Source organism: Oncorhynchus mykiss, unplaced genomic scaffold (assembly GCF_013265735.2).
Source record: "Oncorhynchus mykiss isolate Arlee unplaced genomic scaffold, USDA_OmykA_1.1 un_scaffold_326, whole genome shotgun sequence".
Classification (NCBI taxonomy): domain Eukaryota; kingdom Metazoa; phylum Chordata; class Actinopteri; order Salmoniformes; family Salmonidae; genus Oncorhynchus; species Oncorhynchus mykiss.
The window spans coordinates 91676-110342 of record NW_023493775.1 but is presented as its reverse complement, the minus strand read 5'-3'; the positions used below and the strand labels follow the sequence as shown (position 1 = coordinate 110342).

The window sequence follows — 18667 nt, the reverse complement described above, 5'->3', positions numbered from 1 at the left end:
GCTTCCATCACTCTTAAATGGAAGAAGTTTTGAACCACCAAGCCTCTTCCAAGAGCCGCTGCACACAATAATTCCCGGCTTCTCAAGCCTTATTGTTTAATTAATTGACTAAGTAATTTCTGATTTCATTAGGTTCTGAGAGCGATAAATGTCCCACCCAGCCAAAGTCAGTCACACCCTTAGTTTTCCAATCATTCGGTTTCCGTAGTGTAGTGGTTATCACGTTCGCCTCACACGCGAAAGGTCCCCGGTTCGAGACCGGGCGGAAACACATTTTAACAGATTGGTCCTTCGCACTTCTCAGTATTTGCTATTCAGACTTTAGTTTCAGTAGTGTATTGGTTATCACGTTCGCCTCACACGCGAAAGTCAGTCACACCCTTAGTTTCCCAATCATTCGGTTTCCGTAGTGTAGTGGTTATCACGTTCGCCTCACACGCGAAAGGTCCCCGGTTCGAAACCGGGTGGAAACATTTTGTAATATTCAATATTTCCCAATGCCCAGAGGCTAGCATTTGGTTTGAAACAGTTGAGGTTTGTCTAAACCTTGCTGTCTACCTCTCCGACCAGTGGATCAATGTTGCCGTTTTTTTGGGGACCTCCACCATGCGATCTGTATGAATGTGACCAGACTGACAGCTTCTCTGAGCCAGGCAAATTCATTTATCAGGGTCATTGTAATGGATATATCCAAAGAAATGGCAATATAATCCAAGGTAAAACAAACAAAAATGTAGATCGTTTTCTGTCATTTCAGCTGCTTGATGTGATTGTGTGATAGATTTAGTTGGCTGGCTAGCAAAGGAAAAGAAGCTAGCCTGCATAGGTACAGTGCATTCGGAAAGTTTTCAGACCCCTTACTTTTTTCCACATTTTGTTACGTTACAGCCTTATACTAAAATGGATGAAATAAAATAAAATCTATCTACACACAATACCACATAATGACAAAGCGATAGCATATAGTTTTTATTAATGAAAAAAATATTTTAAAAATACCTTATTTACATACATTTTCAGACCCTTTGCTATGAGACTGGAAATTGAGCTCAGGTCCATCCTGTTTCCATTGATCATCCTTGAGATGTTTCTTCAACTTGATTGGAGTCCACCTGTGGTAAATTCAAATGATTGGTCATTTCTGCAGCATTGAAGGTACCCAAGAACACAGTGGCTTCCATCACTCTTAAATAGAAGAAGTTTGGAACCACCAAGCCTCTTCCAAGTTCCGGCTGCACACGATAATTCCCGGCTTCTCATGTCTACCTCACATAATATCCCAAATTGAGTTCCACAGAAAGAGCCATAATACCCATTAAATATTTTAAAAATACCTTATTTACGTAAGTTTTCAGACCCTTTAGCTATGAGGCTGGAAATTGAGCTCAGGTCCATCCTGTTTCCATTGATCATCCTTGAGATGTTTCTTCAACTTGATTGGAGTCCACCTGTGGTAAATTCAAATGATTGGTCATTTCTGCAGCATTGAAGGTACCCAAGAACACAGTGGCTTCCATCACTCTTAAATGGAAGAAGTTTTGAACCACCAAGCCTCTTCCAAGAGCCGCTGCACACAATAATTCCCGGCTTCTCAAGCCTTATTGTTTAATTAATTGACTAAGTAATTTCTGATTTCATTAGGTTCTGAGAGCGATAAATGTCCCACCCAGCCAAAGTCAGTCACACCCTTAGTTTTCCAATCATTCGGTTTCCGTAGTGTAGTGGTTATCACGTTCGCCTCACACGCGAAAGGTCCCCGGTTCGAGACCGGGCGGAAACACATTTTAACAGATTGGTCCTTCGCACTTCTCAGTATTTGCTATTCAGACTTTAGTTTCAGTAGTGTATTGGTTATCACGTTCGCCTCACACGCGAAAGTCAGTCACACCCTTAGTTTTCCAATCATTCGGTTTCCGTAGTGTAGTGGTTATCACGTTCGCCTCACACGCGAAAGGTCCCCGGTTCGAAACCGGGTGGAAACATTTTGTAATATTCAATATTTCCCAATGCCCAGAGGCTAGCATTTGGTTTGAAACAGTTGAGGTTTGTCTAAACCTTGCTGTCTACCTCTCCGACCAGTGGATCAATGTTGCCGTTTTTTTGGGGACCTCCACCATGCGATCTGTATGAATGTGACCAGACTGACAGCTTCTCTGAGCCAGGCAAATTCATTTATCAGGGTCATTGTAATGGATATATCCAAAGAAATGGCAATATAATCCAAGGTAAAACAAACAAAAATGTAGATCGTTTTCTGTCATTTCAGCTGCTTGATGTGATTGTGTGATAGATTTAGTTGGCTGGCTAGCAAAGGAAAAGAAGCTAGCCTGCATAGGTACAGTGCATTCGGAAAGTTTTCAGACCCCTTACTTTTTTCCACATTTTGTTACGTTACAGCCTTATACTAAAATGGATGAAATAAAATAAAATCTATCTACACACAATACCACATAATGACAAAGCGATAGCATATAGTTTTTATTAATGAAAAAAATATTTTAAAAATACCTTATTTACATACATTTTCAGACCCTTTGCTATGAGACTGGAAATTGAGCTCAGGTCCATCCTGTTTCCATTGATCATCCTTGAGATGTTTCTTCAACTTGATTGGAGTCCACCTGTGGTAAATTCAAATGATTGGTCATTTCTGCAGCATTGAAGGTACCCAAGAACACAGTGGCTTCCATCACTCTTAAATAGAAGAAGTTTGGAACCACCAAGCCTCTTCCAAGTTCCGGCTGCACACGATAATTCCCGGCTTCTCATGTCTACCTCACATAATATCCCAAATTGAGTTCCACAGAAAGAGCCATAATACCCATTAAATATTTTAAAATACCTTATTTACGTAAGTTTTCAGACCCTTTGCTATGAGGCTGGAAATTGAGCTCAGGTCCATCCTGTTTCCATTGATCATCCTTGAGATGTTTCTTCAACTTGATTGGAGTCCACCTGTGGTAAATTCAAATGATTGGTCATTTCTGCAGCATTGAAGGTACCCAAGAACACAGTGGCTTCCATCACTCTTAAATGGAAGAAGTTTTGAACCACCAAGCCTCTTCCAAGAGCCGCTGCACACAATAATTCCCGGCTTCTCAAGCCTTATTGTTTAATTAATTGACTAAGTAATTTCTGATTTCATTAGGTTCTGAGAGCGATAAATGTCCCACCCAGCCAAAGTCAGCCACACCCTTAGTTTTCCAATCATTCGGTTTCCGTAGTGTAGTGGTTATCACGTTCGCCTCACACGCGAAAGGTCCCCGGTTCGAGACCGGGCGGAAACACATTTTAACAGATTGGTCCTTCGCACTTCTCAGTATTTGCTATTCAGACTTTAGTTTCAGTAGTGTATTGGTTATCACGTTCGCCTCACACGCGAAAGTCAGTCACACCCTTAGTTTCCCAATCATTCGGTTTCCGTAGTGTAGTGGTTATCACGTTCGCCTCACACGCGAAAGGTCCCCGGTTCGAAACCGGGTGGAAACATTTTGTAATATTCAATATTTCCCAATGCCCAGAGGCTAGCATTTGGTTTGAAACAGTTGAGGTTTGTCTAAACCTTGCTGTCTACCTCTCCGACCAGTGGATCAATGTTGCCGTTTTTTTGGGGACCTCCACCATGCGATCTGTATGAATGTGACCAGACTGACAGCTTCTCTGAGCCAGGCAAATTCATTTATCAGGGTCATTGTAATGGATATATCCAAAGAAATGGCAATATAATCCAAGGTAAAACAAACAAAAATGTAGATTGTTTTCTGTCATTTCAGCTGCTTGATGTGATTGTGTGATAGATTTAGTTGGCTGGCTAGCAAAGGAAAAGAAGCTAGCCTGCATAGGTACAGTGCATTCGGAAAGTTTTCAGACCCCTTACTTTTTTCCACATTTTGTTACGTTACAGCCTTATACTAAAATGGATGAAATAAAATAAAATCTATCTACACACAATACCACATAATGACAAAGCGATAGCATATAGTTTTTATTAATGAAAAAAATATTTTAAAAATACCTTATTTACATACATTTTCAGACCCTTTGCTATGAGACTGGAAATTGAGCTCAGGTCCATCCTGTTTCCATTGATCATCCTTGAGATGTTTCTTCAACTTGATTGGAGTCCACCTGTGGTAAATTCAAATGATTGGTCATTTCTGCAGCATTGAAGGTACCCAAGAACACAGTGGCTTCCATCACTCTTAAATAGAAGAAGTTTGGAAGCACCAAGCCTCTTCCAAGTTCCGGCTGCACACGATAATTCCCGGCTTCTCATGTCTACCTCACATAATATCCCAAATTGAGTTCCACAGAAAGAGCCATAATACCCATTAAATATTTTAAAAATACCTTATTTACGTAAGTTTTCAGACCCTTTGCTATGAGGCTGGAAATTGAGCTCAGGTCCATCCTGTTTCCATTGATCATCCTTGAGATGTTTCTTCAACTTGATTGGAGTCCACCTGTGGTAAATTCAAATGATTGGTCATTTCTGCAGCATTGAAGGTACCCAAGAACACAGTGGCTTCCATCACTCTTAAATGGAAGAAGTTTTGAACCACCAAGCCTCTTCCAAGAGCCGCTGCACACAATAATTCCCGGCTTCTCAAGCCTTATTGTTTAATTAATTGACTAAGTAATTTCTGATTTCATTAGGTTCTGAGAGCGATAAATGTCCCACCCAGCCAAAGTCAGTCACACCCTTAGTTTTCCAATCATTTGGTTTCCGTAGTGTAGTGGTTATCACGTTCGCCTCACACGCGAAAGGTCCCCGGTTCGAGACCGGGCGGAAACACATTTTAACAGATTGGTCCTTCGCACTTCTCAGTATTTGCTATTCAGACTTTAGTTTCAGTAGTGTATTGGTTATCACGTTCGCCTCACACGCGAAAGTCAGTCACACCCTTAGTTTTCCAATCATTCGGTTTCCGTAGTGTAGTGGTTATCACGTTCGCCTCACACGCGAAAGGTCCCCGGTTCGAAACCGGGTGGAAACATTTTGTAATATTCAATATTTCCCAATGCCCAGAGGCTAGCATTTGGTTTGAAACAGTTGAGGTTTGTCTAAACCTTGCTGTCTACCTCTCCGACCAGTGGATCAATGTTGCCGTTTTTTTGGGGACCTCCACCATGCGATCTGTATGAATGTGACCAGACTGACAGCTTCTCTGAGCCAGGCAAATTCATTTATCAGGGTCATTGTAATGGATATATCCAAAGAAATGGCAATATAATCCAAGGTAAAACAAACAAAAATGTAGATCGTTTTCTGTCATTTCAGCTGCTTGATGTGATTGTGTGATAGATTTAGTTGGCTGGCTAGCAAAGGAAAAGAAGCTAGCCTGCATAGGTACAGTGCATTCGGAAAGTTTTCAGACCCCTTACTTTTTTCCACATTTTGTTACGTACAGCCTTATACTAAAATGGATGAAATAAAATAAAATCTATCTACACACATATACCACATAATGACAAAGCGATAGCATATAGTTTTTATTAATGAAAAAAATATTTTAAAAATACCTTATTTACATACATTTTCAGACCCTTTGCTATGAGACTGGAAATTGAGCTCAGGTCCATCCTGTTTCCATTGATCATCCTTGAGATGTTTCTTCAACTTGATTGGAGTCCACCTGTGGTAAATTCAAATGATTGGTCATTTCTGCAGCATTGAAGGTACCCAAGAACACAGTGGCTTCCATCACTCTTAAATAGAAGAAGTTTGGAACCACCAAGCCTCTTCCAAGTTCCGGCTGCACACGATAATTCCCGGCTTCTCATGTCTACCTCACATAATATCCCAAATTGAGTTCCACAGAAAGAGCCATAATACCCATTAAATATTTTAAAAATACCTTATTTACGTAAGTTTTCAGACCCTTTGCTATGAGGCTGGAAATTGAGCTCAGGTCCATCCTGTTTCCATTGATCATCCTTGAGATGTTTCTTCAACTTGATTGGAGTCCACCTGTGGTAAATTCAAATGATTGGTCATTTCTGCAGCATTGAAGGTACCCAAGAACACAGTGGCTTCCATCACTCTTAAATGGAAGAAGTTTTGAACCACCAAGCCTCTTCCAAGAGCCGCTGCACACAATAATTCCCGGCTTCTCAAGCCTTATTGTTTAATTAATTGACTAAGTAATTTCTGATTTCATTAGGTTCTGAGAGCGATAAATGTCCCACCCAGCCAAAGTCAGTCACACCCTTAGTTTTCCAATCATTTGGTTTCCGTAGTGTAGTGGTTATCACGTTCGCCTCACACGCGAAAGGTCCCCGGTTCGAGACCGGGCGGAAACACATTTTAACAGATTGGTCCTTCGCACTTCTCAGTATTTGCTATTCAGACTTTAGTTTCAGTAGTGTATTGGTTATCACGTTCGCCTCACACGCGAAAGTCAGTCACACCCTTAGTTTTCCAATCATTCGGTTTCCGTAGTGTAGTGGTTATCACGTTCGCCTCACACGCGAAAGGTCCCCGGTTCGAAACCGGGTGGAAACATTTTGTAATATTCAATATTTCCCAATGCCCAGAGGCTAGCATTTGGTTTGAAACAGTTGAGGTTTGTCTAAACCTTGCTGTCTACCTCTCCGACCAGTGGATCAATGTTGCCGTTTTTTTGGGGACCTCCACCATGCGATCTGTATGAATGTGACCAGACTGACAGCTTCTCTGAGCCAGGCAAATTCATTTATCAGGGTCATTGTAATGGATATATCCAAAGAAATGGCAATATAATCCAAGGTAAAACAAACAAAAATGTAGATTGTTTTCTGTCATTTCAGCTGCTTGATGTGATTGTGTGATAGATTTAGTTGGCTGGCTAGCAAAGGAAAAGAAGCTAGCCTGCATAGGTACAGTGCATTCGGAAAGTTTTCAGACCCCTTACTTTTTTCCACATTTTGTTACGTTACAGCCTTATACTAAAATGGATGAAATAAAATAAAATCTATCTACACACAATACCACATAATGACAAAGCGATAGCATATAGTTTTTATTAATTAAAAAAATATTTTAAAAATACCTTATTTACATACATTTTCAGACCCTTTGCTATGAGACTGGAAATTGAGCTCAGGTCCATCCTGTTTCCATTGATCATCCTTGAGATGTTTCTTCAACTTGATTGGAGTCCACCTGTGGTAAATTCAAATGATTGGTCATTTCTGCAGCATTGAAGGTACCCAAGAACACAGTGGCTTCCATCACTCTTAAATAGAAGAAGTTTGGAACCACCAAGCCTCTTCCAAGTTCCGGCTGCACACGATAATTCCCGGCTTCTCATGTCTACCTCACATAATATCCCAAATTGAGTTCCACAGAAAGAGCCATAATACCCACCCTTCTCAAGCTTTATTGTTTAATTAATTGACTAAGTAATTTCTGATTTCATTAGGTTCTGAGAGCGATAAATGTCCCACCCAGCCAAAGTCAGCCACACCCGTAGTATTCTACTCATTGGGTTTCCGTAGTGTACTGGTTATCACGTTCGGCTAACACGCGAAAGGTCCCCGGTTCGAGACCGGGCGGAAACACATTTTAACAGATTGGTCCTTCGCACTTCTCAGTATTTGCTATTCAGACTTTAGTTTCAGTAGTGTATTGGTTATCACGTTCGCCTCACACGCGAAAGTCAGTCACACCCTTAGTTTACCAATCATTCGGTTTCTGTAGTGTAGTGGTTATCACGTTCGCCTCACACGCGAAAGGTCCCTGGTTCGAAACCGGGTGGAAACATTTTGTAATATTCAATATTTCCCAATGCCCAGAGGCTAGCATTTGGTTTGAAACAGTTGAGGTTTGTCTAAACCTTGCCGTCTACCTCTCCGACCAGTGGATCAATGTTGCCGTTTTTTTGGGGACCTCCACCATGCGATCTGTATGAATGTGACCAGACTGACAGCTTCTCTGAGCCAGGCAAATTCATTTATCAGGGTCATTGTAATGGATATATCCAAAGAAATGGCAATATAATCCAAGGTAAAACAAACAAAAATGTAGATCGTTTTCTGTCATTTCAGCTGCTTGATGTGATTGTGTGATAGATTTAGTTGGCTGGCTAGCAAAGGAAAAGAAGCTAGCCTGCATAGGTACAGTGCATTCGGAAAGTTTTCAGACCCCTTACTTTTTTCCACATTTTGTTACGTTACAGCCTTATACTAAAATGGATGAAATAAAATAAAATCTATCTACACATAATACCACATAATGACAAAGCGATAACATATAGTTTTTATTAATGAAAAAAATATTTTAAAAATACCTTATTTACATACATTTTCAGACCCTTTGCTATGAGGCTGGAAATTGAGCTCAGTTCCATCCTGTTTCCATTGATCATCCTTGAGATGTTTCTTCAACTTGATTGGAGTCCACCTGTGGTAAATTCAAATGATTGGTCATTTCTGCAGCATTGAAGGTACCCAAGAACACAGTGGCTTCCATCACTCTTAAATAGAAGAAGTTTGGAACCACCAAGCCTCGTCCAAGTTCCGGCTGCACACGATAATTCCCGGCTTCTCATGTCTACCTCACATAATATCCCAAATTGAGTTCCACAGAAAGAGCCATAATACCCACCCTTCTCAAGCCGTATTGTTTAATTAATTGACTAAGTAATTTCTGATTTCATTAGGTTCTGAGAGGGATAAATGTCCCACCCAGCCAAAGTCAGCCACACCCGTAGTATTCTACTCATTGGGTTTCCGTAGTGTACTGGTTATCACGTTCGGCTAACACGCGAAAGGTCCCCGGTTCGAGACCGGGCGGAAACACATTTTAACAGATTGGTCCTTCGCACTTCTCAGTATTTGCTATTCAGACTTTAGTTTCAGTAGTGTATTGGTTATCACGTTCGCCTCACACGCGAAAGTCAGTCACACCCTTAGTTTACCAATCATTCGGTTTCTGTAGTGTAGTGGTTGTCACAGTTCGCCTCACACGCGAAAGGTCCCTGGTTCGAAACCGGGTGGAAACATTTTGTAATATTCAATATTTCCCAATGCCCAGAGGCTAGCATTTGGTTTGAAACAGTTGAGGTTTGTCTAAACCTTGCTGTCTACCTCTCCGACCAGTGGATCAATGTTGCCGTTTTTTTGGGGACCTCCACCATGCGATCTGTATGAATGTGACCAGACTGACAGCTTCTCTGAGCCAGGCAAATTCATTTATCAGGGTCATTGTAATGGATATATCCAAAGAAATGGCAATATAATCCAAGGTAAAACAAACAAAAATGTAGATCGTTTTCTGTCATTTCAGCTGCTTGATGTGATTGTGTGATAGATTTAGTTGGCTGGCTAGCAAAGGAAAAGAAGCTAGCCTGCATAGGTACAGTGCATTCGGAAAGTTTTCAGACCCCTTACTTTTTTCCACATTTTGTTACGTTACAGCCTTATACTAAAATGGATGAAATAAAATAAAATCTATCTACACACAATACCACATAATGACAAAGCGATAGCATATAGTTTTTATTAATGAAAAAAATATTTTAAAAATACCTTATTTACATACATTTTCAGACCCTTTGCTATGAGACTGGAAATTGAGCTCAGGTCCATCCTGTTTCCATTGATCATCCTTGAGATGTTTCTTCAACTTGATTGGAGTCCACCTGTGGTAAATTCAAATGATTGGTCATTTCTGCAGCATTGAAGGTACCCAAGAACACAGTGGCTTCCATCACTCTTAAATAGAAGAAGTTTGGAACCACCAAGCCTCTTCCAAGTTCCGGCTGCACACGATAATTCCCGGCTTCTCATGTCTACCTCACATAATATCCCAAATTGAGTTCCACAGAAAGAGCCATAATACCCATTAAATATTTTAAAAATACCTTATTTACGTAAGTTTTCAGACCCTTTGCTATGAGGCTGGAAATTGAGCTCAGGTCCATCCTGTTTCCATTGATCATCCTTGAGATGTTTCTTCAACTTGATTGGAGTCCACCTGTGGTAAATTCAAATGATTGGTCATTTCTGCAGCATTGAAGGTACCCAAGAACACAGTGGCTTCCATCACTCTTAAATAGAAGAAGTTTGGAACCACCAAGCCTCTTCCAAGTTCCGGCTGCACACGATAATTCCCGGCTTCTCATGTCTACCTCACATAATATCCCAAATTGAGTTCCACAGAAAGAGCCATAATACCCACCCTTCTCAAGCCGTATTGTTTAATTAATTGACTAAGTAATTTCTGATTTCATTAGGTTCTGAGAGGGATAAATGTCCCACCCAGCCAAAGTCAGCCACACCCGTAGTATTCTACTCATTGGGTTTCCGTAGTGTACTGGTTATCACGTTCGGCTAACACGCGAAAGGTCCCCGGTTCGAGACCGGGCGGAAACACATTTTAACAGATTGGTCCTTCGCACTTCTCAGTATTTGCTATTCAGACTTTAGTTTCAGTAGTGTATTGGTTATCACGTTCGCCTCACACGCGAAAGTCAGTCACACCCTTAGTTTACCAATCATTCGGTTTCTGTAGTGTAGTGGTTGTCACGTTCGCCTCACACGCGAAAGGTCCCTGGTTCGAAACCGGGTGGAAACATTTTGTAATATTCAATATTTCCCAATGCCCAGAGGCTAGCATTTGGTTTGAAACAGTTGAGGTTTGTCTAAACCTTGCTGTCTACCTCTCCGACCAGTGGATCAATGTTGCCGTTTTTTTGGGGACCTCCACCATGCGATCTGTATGAATGTGACCAGACTGACAGCTTCTCTGAGCCAGGCAAATTCATTTATCAGGGTCATTGTAATGGATATATCCAAAGAAATGGCAATATAATCCAAGGTAAAACAAACAAAAATGTAGATTGTTTTCTGTCATTTCAGCTGCTTGATGTGATTGTGTGATAGATTTAGTTGGCTGGCTAGCAAAGGAAAAGAAGCTAGCCTGCATAGGTACAGTGCATTCGGAAAGTTTTCAGACCCCTTACTTTTTTCCACATTTTGTTACGTTACAGCCTTATACTAAAATGGATGAAATAAAATAAAATCTATCTACACACAATACCACATAATGACAAAGCGATAGCATATAGTTTTTATTAATGAAAAAAATATTTTAAAAATACCTTATTTACATGGATTTTCAGACCCTTTGCTATGAGACTGGAAATTGAGCTCAGGTCCATCCTGTTTCCATTGATCATCCTTGAGATGTTTCTTCAACTTGATTGTAGTCCACCTGTGGTAAATTCAAATGATTGGTCATTTCTGCAGCATTGAAGGTACCCAAGAACACAGTGGCTTCCATCACTCTTAAATAGAAGAAGTTTGGAACCACCAAGCCTCTTCCAAGTTCCGGCTGCACACGATAATTCCCGGCTTCTCATGTCTACCTCACATAATATCCCAAATTGAGTTCCACAGAAAGAGCCATAATACCCATTAAATATTTTAAAAATACCTTATTTACGTAAGTTTTCAGACCCTTTGCTATGAGGCTGGAAATTGAGCTCAGGTCCATCCTGTTTCCATTGATCATCCTTGAGATGTTTCTTCAACTTGATTGGAGTCCACCTGTGGTAAATTCAAATGATTGGTCATTTCTGCAGCATTGAAGGTACCCAAGAACACAGTGGCTTCCATCACTCTTAAATGGAAGAAGTTTTGAACCACCAAGCCTCTTCCAAGAGCCGCTGCACACAATAATTCCCGGCTTCTCAAGCCTTATTGTTTAATTAATTGACTAAGTAATTTCTGATTTCATTAGGTTCTGAGAGCGATAAATGTCCCACCCAGCCAAAGTCAGCCACACCCGTAGTATTCTACTCATTGGGTTTCCGTAGTGTACTGGTTATCACGTTCGGCTAACGCGCGACAGGTCCCTGGTTCGAGACCGGGCGGAAACACATTTTAACAGATTGGTCCTTCGCACTTCTCAGTATTTGCTATTCAGACTTTAGTTTCAGTAGTGTATTGGTTATCACGTTCGCCTCACACGCGAAAGTCAGTCACACCCTTAGTTTTCCAATCATTCGGTTTCCGTAGTGTAGTGGTTATCACGTTCGCCTCACACGCGAAAGGTCCCTGGTTCGAAACCGGGTGGAAACATTTTGTAATATTCAATATTTCCCAATGCCCAGAGGCTAGCATTTGGTTTGAAACAGTTGAGGTTTGTCTAAACCTTGCTGTCTACCTCTCCGACCAGTGGATCAATGTTGCCGTTTTTTTGGGGACCTCCACCATGCGATCTGTATGAATGTGACCAGACTGACAGCTTCTCTGAGCCAGGCAAATTCATTTATCAGGGTCATTGTAATGGATATATCCAAAGAAATGGCAATATAATCCAAGGTAAAACAAACAAAAATGTAGATTGTTTTCTGTCATTTCAGCTGCTTGATGTGATTGTGTGATAGATTTAGTTGGCTGGCTAGCAAAGGAAAAGAAGCTAGCCTGCATAGGTACAGTGCATTCGGAAAGTTTTCAGACCCCTTACTTTTTTCCACATTTTGTTACGTTACAGCCTTATACTAAAATGGATGAAATAAAATAAAATCTATCTACACACAATACCACATAATGACAAAGCGATAGCATATAGTTTTTATTAATGAAAAAAATATTTTAAAAATACCTTATTTACATACATTTTCAGACCCTTTGCTATGAGACTGGAAATTGAGCTCAGGTCCATCCTGTTTCCATTGATCATCCTTGAGATGTTTCTTCAACTTGATTGGAGTCCACCTGTGGTAAATTCAAATGATTGGTCATTTCTGCAGCATTGAAGGTACCCAAGAACACAGTGGCTTCCATCACTCTTAAATAGAAGAAGTTTGGAACCACCAAGCCTCTTCCAAGTTCCGGCTGCACACGATAATTCCCGGCTTCTCATGTCTACCTCACATAATATCCCAAATTGAGTTCCACAGAAAGAGCCATAATACCCACCCTTCTCAAGCCGTATTGTTTAATTAATTGACTAAGTAATTTCTGATTTCATTAGGTTCTGAGAGGGATAAATGTCCCACCCAGCCAAAGTCAGCCACACCCGTAGTATTCTACTCATTGGGTTTCCGTAGTGTACTGGTTATCACGTTCGGCTAACACGCGAAAGGTCCCCGGTTCGAGACCGGGCGGAAACACATTTTAACAGATTGGTCCTTCGCACTTCTCAGTATTTGCTATTCAGACTTTAGTTTCAGTAGTGTATTGGTTATCACGTTCGCCTCACACGCGAAAGTCAGTCACACCCTTAGTTTTCCAATCATTCGGTTTCCGTAGTGTAGTGGTTATCACGCTCGCCTCACACGCGAAAGGTCCCCGGTTCGAAACCGGGTGGAAACATTTTGTAATATTCAATATTTCCCAATGCCCAGAGGCTAGCATTTGGTTTGAAACAGTTGAGGTTTGTCTAAACCTTGCTGTCTACCTCTCCGACCAGTGGATCAATGTTGCCGTTTTTTTGGGGACCTCCACCATGCGATCTGTATGAATGTGACCAGACTGACAGCTTCTCTGAGCCAGGCAAATTCATTTATCAGGGTCATTGTAATGGATATATCCAAAGAAATGGCAATATAATCCAAGGTAAAACAAACAAAAATGTAGATTGTTTTCTGTCATTTCAGCTGCTTGATGTGATTGTGTGATAGATTTAGTTGGCTGGCTAGCAAAGGAAAAGAAGCAAGCCTGCATAGGTACAGTGCATTCGGAAAGTTTTCAGACCCCTTACTTTTTTCCACATTTTGTTACGTTACAGCCTTATACTAAAATGGATGAAATAAAATAAAATCTATCTACACACAATACCACATAATGACAAAGCGATAGCATATAGTTTTTATTAATGAAAAAAATATTTTAAAAATACCTTATTTACATACATTTTCAGACCCTTTGCTATGAGACTGGAAATTGAGCTCAGGTCCATCCTGTTTCCATTGATCATCCTTGAGATGTTTCTTCAACTTGATTGGAGTCCACCTGTGGTAAATTCAAATGATTGGTCATTTCTGCAGCATTGAAGGTACCCAAGAACACAGTGGCTTCCATCACTCTTAAATAGAAGAAGTTTGGAACCACCAAGCCTCTTCCAAGTTCCGGCTGCACACGATAATTCCCGGCTTCTCATGTCTACCTCACATAATATCCCAAATTGAGTTCCACAGAAAGAGCCATAATACCCATTAAATATTTTAAAAATACCTTATTTACTTAAGTTTTCAGACCCTTTGCTATGAGGCTGGAAATTGAGCTCAGGTCCATCCTGTTTCCATTGATCATCCTTGAGATGTTTCTTCAACTTGATTGGAGTCCACCTGTGGTAAATTCAAATGATTGGTCATTTCTGAAGCATTGAAGGTACCCAAGAACACAGTGGCTTCCATCACTCTTAAATAGAAGAAGTTTGGAACCACCAAGCCTCTTCCAAGTTCCGGCTGCACACGATAATTCCCGGCTTCTCATGTCTACCTCACATAATATCCCAAATTGAGTTCCACAGAAAGAGCCATAATACCCATTAAATATTTAAAAAATACCTTATTTATGTAAGTTTTCAGACCCTTTGCTATGAGGCTGGAAATTGAGCTCAGGTCCATCCTGTTTCCATTGATCATCCTTGAGATGTTTCTTCAACTTGATTGGAGTCCACCTGTGGTAAATTCAAATGATTGGTCATTTCTGCAGCATTGAAGGTACCCAAGAACACAGTGGCTTCCATCACTCTTAAATAGAAGAAGTTTGGAACCACCAAGCCTCGTCCAAGTTCCGGCTGCACACGATAATTCCCGGCTTCTCATGTCTACCTCACATAATATCCCAAATTGAGTTCCACAGAAAGAGCCATAATACCCATTAAATATTTTAAAAATACCTTATTTACGTAACTTTTCAGACCCTTTGCTATGAGGCTGGAAATTGAGCTCAGGTCCATCCTGTTTCCATTGATCATCCTTGAGATGTTTCTTCAACTTGATTGGAGTCCACCTGTGGTAAATTCAAATGATTGGTCATTTCTGCAGCATTGAAGGTACCCAAGAACACAGTGGCTTCCATCACTCTTAAATGGAAGAAGTTTTGAACCACCAAGCCTCTTCCAAGAGCCGCTGCACACAATAATTCCCGGCTTCTCAAGCCTTATTGTTTAATTAATTGACTAAGTAATTTCTGATTTCATTAGGTTCTGAGAGCGATAAATGTCCCACCCAGCCAAAGTCAGTCACACCCTTAGTTTTCCAATCATTTGGTTTCCGTAGTGTAGTGGTTATCACGTTCGCCTCACACGCGAAAGGTCCCCGGTTCGAGACCGGGCGGAAACACATTTTAACAGATTGGTCCTTCGCACTTCTCAGTATTTGCTATTCAGACTTTAGTTTCAGTAGTGTATTGGTTATCACGTTCGCCTCACACGCGAAAGTCAGTCACACCCTTAGTTTTCCAATCATTCGGTTTCCGTAGTGTAGTGGTTATCACGTTTGCCTCACACGCGAAAGGTCCCCGGTTCGAAACCGGGTGGAAACATTTTGTAATATTCAATATTTCCCAATGCCCAGAGGCTAGCATTTGGTTTGAAACAGTTGAGGTTTGTCTAAACCTTGCTGTCTACCTCTCCGACCAGTGGATCAATGTTGCCGTTTTTTTGGGGACCTCCACCATGCGATCTGTATGAATGTGACCAGACTGACAGCTTCTCTGAGCCAGGCAAATTCATTTATCAGGGTCATTGTAATGGATATATCCAAAGAAATGGCAATATAATCCAAGGTAAAACAAACAAAAATGTAGATTGTTTTCTGTCATTTCAGCTGCTTGATGTGATTGTGTGATAGATTTAGTTGGCTGGCTAGCAAAGGAAAAGAAGCTAGCCTGCATAGGTACAGTGCATTCGGAAAGTTTTCAGACCCCTTACTTTTTTCCACATTTTGTTACGTTACAGCCTTATACTAAAATGGATGAAATAAAATAAAATCTATCTACACACAATACCACATAATGACAAAGCGATAGCATATAGTTTTTATTAATGAAAAAAATATTTTAAAAATACCTTATTTACATACATTTTCAGACCCTTTGCTATGAGACTGGAAATTGAGCTCAGGTCCATCCTGTTTCCATTGATCATCCTTGAGATGTTTCTTCAACTTGATTGGAGTCCACCTGTGGTAAATTCAAATGATTGGTCATTTCTGCAGCATTGAAGGTACCCAAGAACACAGTGGCTTCCATCACTCTTAAATAGAAGAAGTTTGGAACCACCAAGCCTCTTCCAAGTTCCGGCTGCACACGATAATTCCCGGCTTCTCATGTCTACCTCACATAATATCCCAAATTGAGTTCCACAGAAAGAGCCATAATACCCACCCTTCTCAAGCCGTATTGTTTAATTAATTGACTAAGTAATTTCTGATTTCATTAGGTTCTGAGAGGGATAAATGTCCCACCCAGCCAAAGTCAGCCACACCCGTAGTATTCTACTCATTGGGTTTCCGTAGTGTACTGGTTATCACGTTCGGCTAACACGCGAAAGGTCCCCGGTTCGAGACCGGGCGGAAACACATTTTAACAGATTGGTCCTTCGCACTTCTCAGTATTTGCTATTCAGACTTTAGTTTCAGTAGTGTATTGGTTATCACGTTCGCCTCACACGCGAAAGTCAGTCACACCCTTAGTTTACCAATCATTCGGTTTCTGTAGTGTAGTGGTTGTCACGTTCGCCTCACACGCGAAAGGTCCCTGGTTCGAAACCGGGTGGAAACATTTTGTAATATTCAATATTTCCCAATGCCCAGAGGCTATCATTTGGTTTGAAACAGTTGAGGTTTGTCTAAACCTTGCTGTCTACCTCTCCGACCAGTGGATCAATGTTGCCGTTTTTTTGGGGACCTCCACCATGCGATCTGTATGAATGTGACCAGACTGACAGCTTCTCTGAGCCAGGCAAATTCATTTATCAGGGTCATTGTAATGGATATATCCAAAGAAATGGCAATATAATCCAAGGTAAAACAAACAAAAATGTAGATCGTTTTCTGTCATTTCAGCTGCTTGATGTGATTGTGTGATAGATTTAGTTGGCTGGCTAGCAAAGGAAAAGAAGCTAGCCTGCATAGGTACAGTGCATTCGGAAAGTTTTCAGACCCCTTACTTTTTTCCACATTTTGTTACGTTACAGCCTTATACTAAAATGGATGAAATAAAATAAAATCTATCTACACACAATACCACATAATGACAAAGCGATAGCATATAGTTTTTATTAATGAAAAAAATATTTTAAAAATACCTTATTTACATACATTTTCAGACCCTTTGCTATGAGACTGGAAATTGAGCTCAGGTCCATCCTGTTTCCATTGATCATCCTTGAGATGTTTCTTCAACTTGATTGGAGTCCACCTGTGGTAAATTCAAATGATTGGTCATTTCTGCAGCATTGAAGGTACCCAAGAACACAGTGGCTTCCATCACTCTTAAATAGAAGAAGTTTGGAACCACCAAGCCTCTTCCAAGTTCCGGCTGCACACGATAATTCCCGGCTTCTCATGTCTACCTCACATAATATCCCAAATTGAGTTCCACAGAAAGAGCCATAATACCCATTAAATATTTTAAAAATACCTTATTTACGTAAGTTTTCAGACCCTTTGCTATGAGGCTGGAAATTGAGCTCAGGTCCATCCTGTTTCCATTGATCATCCTTGAGATGTTTCTTCAACTTGATTGGAGTCCACCTGTGGTAAATTCAAATGATTGGTCATTTCTGCAGCATTGAAGGTACCCAAGAACACAGTGGCTTCCATCACTCTTAAATAGAAGAAGTTTGGAACCACCAAGCCTCTTCCAAGTTCCGGCTGCACACGATAATTCCCGGCTTCTCATGTCTACCTCACATAATATCCCAAATTGAGTTCCACAGAAAGAGCCATAATACCCACCCTTCTCAAGCCGTATTGTTTAATTAATTGACTAAGTAATTTCTGATTTCATTAGGTTCTGAGAGGGATAAATGTCCCACCCAGCCAAAGTCAGCCACACCCGTAGTATTCTACTCATTGGGTTTCCGTAGTGTACTGGTTATCACGTTCGGCTAACACGCGAAAGGTCCCCGGTTCGAGACCGGGCGGAAACACATTTTAACAGATTGGTCCTTCGCACTTCTCAGTATTTGCTATTCAGACTTTAGTTTCAGTAGTGTATTGGTTATCACGTTCGCCTCACACGCGAAAGTCAGTCACACCCTTAGTTTACCAATCATTCGGTTTCTGTAGTGTAGTGGTTGTCACGTTCGCCTCACACGCGAAAGGTCCCTGGTTCGAAACCGGGTGGAAACATTTTGTAATATTCAATATTTCCCAATGCCCAGAGGCTAGCATTTGGTTTGAAACAGTTGAGGTTTGTCTAAACCTTGCTGTCTACCTCTCCGACCAGTGGATCAATGTTGCCGTTTTTTTGGGGACCTCCACCATGCGATCTGTATGAATGTGACCAGACTGACAGCTTCTCTGAGCCAGGCAAATTCATTTATCAGGGTCATTGTAATGGATATATCCAAAGAAATGGCAATATAATCCAAGGTAAAACAAACAAAAATGTAGATTGTTTTCTGTCATTTCAGCTGCTTGATGTGATTGTGTGATAGATTTAGTTGGCTGGCTAGCAAAGGAAAAGAAGCTAGCCTGCATAGGTACAGTGCATTCGGAAA

At 40.9% G+C, this 18667-nt stretch overlaps 14 non-coding genes across 14 annotated transcripts; all 14 read left to right on the top strand.

Moving 5' to 3' along the window:
* Positions 1–198: 198 nt before the first annotated feature.
* trnav-cac lies at positions 199–271 on the top strand. Its single transcript has one exon. It is a non-coding gene; the product is annotated as a tRNA-Val (tRNA).
* Positions 272–400: 129 nt separating this feature from the next.
* trnav-cac lies at positions 401–473 on the top strand. The gene has a single exon. It is a non-coding gene; the product is annotated as a tRNA-Val (tRNA).
* Positions 474–1707: 1234 nt separating this feature from the next.
* On the top strand, positions 1708–1780 carry trnav-cac. The gene has a single exon. It is a non-coding gene; the product is annotated as a tRNA-Val (tRNA).
* Positions 1781–1909: 129 nt separating this feature from the next.
* trnav-cac lies at positions 1910–1982 on the top strand. The gene has a single exon. It is a non-coding gene; the product is annotated as a tRNA-Val (tRNA).
* Positions 1983–3214: 1232 nt separating this feature from the next.
* On the top strand, positions 3215–3287 carry trnav-cac. Its single transcript has one exon. It is a non-coding gene; the product is annotated as a tRNA-Val (tRNA).
* Positions 3288–3416: 129 nt separating this feature from the next.
* trnav-cac lies at positions 3417–3489 on the top strand. Its single transcript has one exon. It is a non-coding gene; the product is annotated as a tRNA-Val (tRNA).
* Positions 3490–4722: 1233 nt separating this feature from the next.
* On the top strand, positions 4723–4795 carry trnav-cac. Its single transcript has one exon. It is a non-coding gene; the product is annotated as a tRNA-Val (tRNA).
* Positions 4796–4924: 129 nt separating this feature from the next.
* Positions 4925–4997, top strand: trnav-cac. Its single transcript has one exon. It is a non-coding gene; the product is annotated as a tRNA-Val (tRNA).
* A 1233-nt stretch (positions 4998–6230) lies between these two features.
* Positions 6231–6303, top strand: trnav-cac. The gene has a single exon. It is a non-coding gene; the product is annotated as a tRNA-Val (tRNA).
* Positions 6304–6432: 129 nt separating this feature from the next.
* Positions 6433–6505, top strand: trnav-cac. Its single transcript has one exon. It is a non-coding gene; the product is annotated as a tRNA-Val (tRNA).
* Positions 6506–7671: 1166 nt separating this feature from the next.
* Positions 7672–7744, top strand: trnav-cac. Its single transcript has one exon. It is a non-coding gene; the product is annotated as a tRNA-Val (tRNA).
* Positions 7745–11993: 4249 nt separating this feature from the next.
* On the top strand, positions 11994–12066 carry trnav-cac. Its single transcript has one exon. It is a non-coding gene; the product is annotated as a tRNA-Val (tRNA).
* Positions 12067–15208: 3142 nt separating this feature from the next.
* Positions 15209–15281, top strand: trnav-cac. Its single transcript has one exon. It is a non-coding gene; the product is annotated as a tRNA-Val (tRNA).
* A 129-nt stretch (positions 15282–15410) lies between these two features.
* Positions 15411–15483, top strand: trnav-cac. The gene has a single exon. It is a non-coding gene; the product is annotated as a tRNA-Val (tRNA).
* Positions 15484–18667: the final 3184 nt, after the last annotated feature.